General features: G+C 43.5%; 1 non-coding gene across 1 annotated transcript; it reads right to left on the bottom strand.

Annotated features, from left to right (window-relative positions):
• Positions 1-3,662: 3,662 nt before the first annotated feature.
• On the bottom strand, positions 3,663-3,736 carry TRNAI-AAU (transfer RNA isoleucine (anticodon AAU)). The gene has a single exon. It is a non-coding gene; the product is annotated as a tRNA-Ile (tRNA).
• Between the last annotated feature and the right edge of the window lie 2,585 nt (positions 3,737-6,321).

Consider the following 6,321-nt stretch of genomic DNA (forward strand, 5'->3'; position numbering starts at 1 on the left):
CCGTACGGGGATCGAACCCGCGACCTTGGCGTTATTAGCACCACGCTCTAACCAACTGAGCTAACCGGCCATGAGTACTACAGATATCCTTTTTCCATGAAATGCAGATAGATAGAAGAGTTCGTCTTACTATCGCAATTCCTTCATACTTTTCTCCTTCCGCCCCCTGTCTGGATTACAATAACAAGAGCTGTGGAGTGCTGCACGCCAGCCTCAGTGCCTCTTCTTTCACTCAATCTCACTGTGTGCTGTGATATCTTTGTAACATCGCTTGTTGCCGGAAAAAAAGGAAAGGAGGGATAGTATTTTTATTCTTTTACAACAAAACCCAAAATGCATCGGCTTGCTTGGTCATTAAGTTTACAAGGCCAGCTGCTTTTGAGATATTATAATTATAGTGGTTATTCGGCGTTGGAGGTAAGAGAGTTTTTTTTAGGTCTGGCCGTTCCTTCTGCTTCAAATTACTTGAGCTCATGTCAACAAAGTAACAACAAAACATAGCCAACGGTTCGTTGCTCAAGCCTTCCCTACTGCGCCTTCCCATGTCTCTCCTGCCGACCACAGTGCAGGAAATCTGAGTTTGCATTTGCGCGAAGAGACGTACATCACAAGAAGGCGCGCTTTCGTGCGCCGGGCACCACCCGGCCTGTGCATTCCTCACTGTCGTGAGATCAGTTTACTCAGCAGAGCATGACGCTGCAATTGGTTAGTAGGGCAGGCCTGACCAGAAAAGTATATTTGGGGTCATGTATTTGATTGCATTTTTAAAACAGTAACAGAACTTAACTGCAATGTTTAAATAGGTCTAGACATATTTAAACAGTGTCAATTTAATAGAATAATTGTGGACAATTCAGAGGGGAGGCACCAATGTTTTTTTTTCCCATTGGGTGGATGCGGCATTAAAGAGTTTGAAGACCACTGGTCTAAGTGGACACTAGTACACCTGGATGCTCCTGAATTCCTCGCAACAGATGCCAGCAAACCTGGATGGAGAGCTACTGTGTTGGACTGATCCTGTCGATTCAAGTGGTCTTTCCTAGAGGGTCGGAGGTCATGGAAATAGATGGAGTTGATGGTAATCTTCAGGGCTTTGAAGTTTTCCCATCATCATCTGTCTCAAAAAAATGTGCTAGTAAAGACAGAGAATAAGGTAGCTGTCTTTTACATTAACCAACAGTGAAGCATGCATTCAAAATCCCTCAATGCAATAGCAGAACAATTGGGTTATTGGGCAGAGATCAACCTGTTGCACACGTCGGCAGTACGCATCAAGGGCACCGACAATGTGATGGCAGACAGCTGGAGGTTTCCAAATTTGCTGGAGTTGACGTTATCCAGGTCGTTGTTTTGAGAGATATGCCGAGAGTTTGTGAAACCCTTTCTGGATCTCTTTTCAAACAAGGACAATGCTCATCTTTGTCGATTCTGATCCAGGCTTCCGGAACAAGGAGCCTAGGTAGTGGACGTATTGGTGATAAAGTGGCTGAGAAGTCTCCTTTATACATTCCCCCACTTTTTATTGATCCAGATGGTTCTCTTCAAGTCTCAGCAGGGGCGAGGGAACTTTATTCTTGTGGGCCCTTATTGGCCAGAGATGTCATGGTTTCCTCTTCTGAACCCCTGGCTCTTCTACCTCCTTGGGTACTGCTCAAGTGTGTCTCTCTCAGAATGTCGTCCCTGACCTTCTTGCTCCAACTCACTCTATCGCTTTGGAGGTTGAGAAGTCTGGACTGCTAGCAAAGGGTCTTTCCTCTTCCTTAGTGGAGTTAATTCAGCACTCCAGCAGGCCTTCTACTTCGAAGTCTTACTCAAAGAACTGGAAGTCTTTTGAGACGTGATGTTCAGCTCATGATCTTTTGGCACCTACCTGTAGTTTGTCTGCTATTTTGCATTTTCTTCTGAATGGGTTTCACTTGAATCTCTTTCCACTCTGAAAGCTCATTGCTTTGCGATAAAGGTTTTTAGGGACTTTTCTGTACCTTCGTCGATGTTACAGTCTTTGGTGTCTAGACTGTTCTGATCTTTTGTCAATTGTAAGACCAGTTGAAAAATCCCTTTTCTCCAACTCAGAATCTTCTTACTCTTTTATAGGCTTTGCAATTTTATCTCTTTGAGGATCTGGATACTGTAGACATAAAGATTGTTTCCTATAAAGTTATTTTCCTATTTCCTATCACCTTGCTGAGAACAATTGGGGAGCTGGGAGCCTTAAAATGCTGTCCTCTCTTCATTTGATACTTTGGAAGATATGGTAACTTTAAGGCCTAGCCTTACCTTTGCTGCAAAGGTTAAGTCTATTTTTGATAGATCTTAGGAAATAATTCTTCCTTCTTTCATTCCCTCTCCTTCCTCTCCGGAGGAACATTTTCTGAATACACTTGATGTTTAAAGAGCTCTTTTCATTTATGTCACTAGGCCTCTGCAGTTCAGGAAAACCGACTCCTTGTTTGTGACTTTTGGACAGCCTGGAAAAGACAAGAAGGTGACTTTTATGACTCTGAGTAGGTGGATTAAGTTGTCAATTTTTCTGGCTTTGCAAGGCTTTTTAGAATATCTTCCAGTTCAGGGATGGTCTACGAGAGGAATGGCCACCTCCTGGGTTGAATTCCAGTGAGTAACAATCTAGGAAATTCCTAGGGTGGCTACTTGGTCCTCAGAGCATACATTTGTCAAGCATTATGGCTTAATAATTTTTCTGTTTTGCATTTGAGTACCAATGTTTTGAACTCTGCATTACCCTTAGTCCATCTTGTCTTTGTCACAAACATTACATCCTGCCCACCTTCCCATCAGTTCTTTGGCAAGGGCTTGGCACCCAGGTTGGGTGCATGGGGCTAGCATTTAAGGATCCTCCTGTTATTTCTTCCTGTTGGAAGGTGACATCACCTTACTTTGGAATGACTGTCACAAGGACGCAATGGACTAAGGCTAATGAAGATTACCAATAAGTAACCAACGCATCACCATTCTTTCTGAATGTGCGTGGCTCATTCCGCAGGACTTCTTCTTTGTATGATTCCTGGATTTTCAGAAGCCCTTTGATGGCAGCACCCCCACACTGAAAATTGTTTCAGCACCACTGTACAAGGGTCAGTTGTCATGCTCATCTGCGGCGTAAATTTGCATTGAAGTAGTCTAACTCCCCAGGCCTTGTCTTTTGCTCAATTTGCCTTTGTGAGTTTTCTCTCAATCACTGTCGACTTCCTTTGATCTTTCTTTCTTCTTTTACTTCACCTTCGCCTTCAGTGTATCTTTCGGCCCTCTTAAGAGACACACCCCATGGTAGCCACTTCTATACTTCTGTCACCTAATTATTTTCCTATCCTTTCCCCTGTAACGTTGCTGATCCTAGCTATAGCATCACTATCCAGAATCTGTTCACCTGAGTTATGTTCCTCTTATACCACGCATCTAATAATCAGCTCTTGGTCTCCCTCCACCTCTCACGAGACATAGTCTGAGGCAGTGTCTCCATCTTGGAGAGACAATCCCTTGCACTTGTGTTGTTCTACTGGCGCTGCCGGCTTGAGCTTTGGTCAGCAGTGGCAAAAGAAGGACTAATGGAAAGTGAACGTATACTGGAGCAACAGAGTGTATGGATTTATAAGAGCTTGATTAAATGATAAAAAAAGAGTTTAGTTGAGAGAAAAAATGCAACCTGGCCCGTACGGGGATCGAACCCACGACCTTGGCGTTATTAGCACCACGCTCTAACCAACTGAGCTAACCGGCCATGAGTACTACAGATATCCTTTTTCCATAAAATGCAGATAGATAGAAGAGTTCGTCTTACTATCGCAATTCCTTCATACTTTTCTCCTTCCGCCCCCTGTCTGGATTACAATAACAAGAGCTGTGGAGTGCTGCACGCCAGCCTCAGTGCCTCTTCTTTCACTCAATCTCACTGTGTGCTGTGATATCTTTGTAACATCGCTTGTTGCCAGAAAAAAAGGAAAGGATGGATAGTATTTTTATTCTTTTACAACAAAACCCAAAATGCATCGGCTTGCTTGGTCATTAAGTTTACAAGGCCAGCTGCTTTTGAGATATTATAATTATAGTGGTTATTCGGCGTTGGAGGTAAGAGAGTTTTTTTTACGTCTGGCCGTTCCTTCTGCTTCAAATTACTTGAGCTCATGTCAACAAAGTAACAACAAAACATAGCCAACGGTTCGTTGCTCAAGCCTTCCCTACTGCGCCTTCCCATGTCTCTCCTGCCGACCACAGTGCAGGAAATCTGAGTTTGCATTTGCGCGAAGAGACGTACAACACAAGAAGGCGCGCTTTCGTGCGCCGGGCACCACCCGGCCTGTGCATTCCTCACTGTCGTGAGATCAGTTTACTCAGCAGAGCATGACGCTGCAATTGGTTAGTAGGGCAGGCCTAACCAGAATAGTATATTTGGGGTCATGTATTTGATTGCATTTTTAAAACAGTAACAGAACTTAACTGCAATGTTTAAATAGGTCTAGACATATTTAAACAGTGTCAATTTAATAGCAGAATTGTGGACAATTCAGAGGGGAGGCACCAATGTTTTTTTTTCCTATCGGGTGGATGCGGCATTAAAGAGTTTGAAGACCACTGGTCTAAGTGGACACTTATATACCTGGATGCTCCTGAATCCTCGCAACAGATGCCAGCAAACCTGGCTGGAGAGCTACTGTGTTGGACTGATCCTGTCGATTCAAGTGGTCTTTCCTAGAGAGTCGGAGGTCATGGAAATAGATGGAGTTGATGGTAATCTACAGGGCTTTGAAGTTTTCCCATCATCATCTGTCTCAAAAAAATGTGCTAGTAAAGACAGAGAATAAGGTAGCTGTCTTTTACATCAACCAACAGTGAAGAATGCATTCAAAATCCTTCAATGCAATAGCAGAACAATTGGGTTATTGGGCAGAGATCAACCTGTTGCACACGTCGGCAGTACACATCAAGGCCACCGACAATGTGATGGCAGACAGCTGGAGGTTTCCAAATTTGCTGGAGTTGACGTTATCGAGGTCGTTGTTTTGAGAGATATGCCGAGAGTTTGTGAAACCCTTTCTGGATCTCTTTTCAAACAAGGACAATGCTCATCTTTGTCGATTCTGATCCAGGCTTCCGGAACAAGGAGCCTAGGTAGTGCACGTATTGGTGATAAAGTGGCTGAGAAGTCTCCTTTATACATTCCCCCACTTTTTATTGATCCAGATGGTTCTCTTCAAGTCTCAGCAGGGGGGAGGGAACCTTATTCTTGTGGGCCCTTATTGGCCAGAGATGTCATGGTTTCCTCTTCTGAACCCCTGGCTCTTCTACCTCCTTGGGTACTGCTCAAGTGTGTCTCTCTCAGAACGTCGTCCCTGACCTTCTTGCTCCAACTCACTCTATCGCTTTGGAGGTTGAGAAGTCTGGACTGCTAGCAAAGGGTCTTTCCTCTTCCTTAGTGGAGTTAATTCAGCACTCCAGCAGGCCTTCTACTTCGAAGTCTTACTCAAAGAACTGGAAGTCTTTTGAGACGTGATGTTCTGCTCATGATCTTTTGGCACCTACCTGTAGTTTGTCTGCTATTTTGCATTTTCTTCTGAATGGGTTTCACTTGAATCTCTTTCCACTCTGAAAGCTCATTGCTTTGCGATAAAGGTTTTTAGTGACTTTTCTGTACCTTCGTCGATGTTACAATCTTTGGTGTCTAGACTGTTCTGATCTTTTGTCAATTGTAAGACCAGTTGAAAAATCCCTTTTCTCCAACTCAGAATCTTCCTACTCTTTTATAGGCTTTGCAATTTTATCTCTTTGAGGATCTGGATACTGTAGACATAAAGATTGTTTCCTATAAAGTTATTTTCCTATTTCCTATCACCTTGCTGAGAACAATTGGGGAGCTGGGAGCCTTAAAATGCTGTCCTCTCTTCATTTGATACTTTGGAAGATGGGGTAACTTTAAGGCCTAGCCTTACCTTTGCTGCAAAGGTTAAGTCTATTTTTGATAGATCTTAGGAAATAATTCTTCCTTCTTTCATTCCCTCTCCTTCCTCTCCAGAGGAACATTTGCTGAATACACTTGATGTTTAAAGAGCTCTTTTCATTCATGTCACCAGGCCTCTGCAGTTCAGGAAAACCGACTCCTTGTTTGTGACTTTTGGACAGCCTGGAAAAGACAAGAAGGTGACTTTTATGACTCTGAGTAGGTGGATTAAGTTGTCAATTTTTCTGGCTTTGCAAGGCTTTTTAGAATATCTTCCAGTTCAGGGATGGTCTACGAGAGGAATGGCCACCTCCTGGGTTGAATTCCAGTGAGTAACAATCTAGGAAATTCCTAGGGTGGCTACTTGGTCC

The sequence above is a fragment of the Pleurodeles waltl genome, chromosome 12 (genome assembly GCF_031143425.1).
Source record: "Pleurodeles waltl isolate 20211129_DDA chromosome 12, aPleWal1.hap1.20221129, whole genome shotgun sequence".
NCBI lineage: Eukaryota > Metazoa > Chordata > Amphibia > Caudata > Salamandridae > Pleurodeles > Pleurodeles waltl.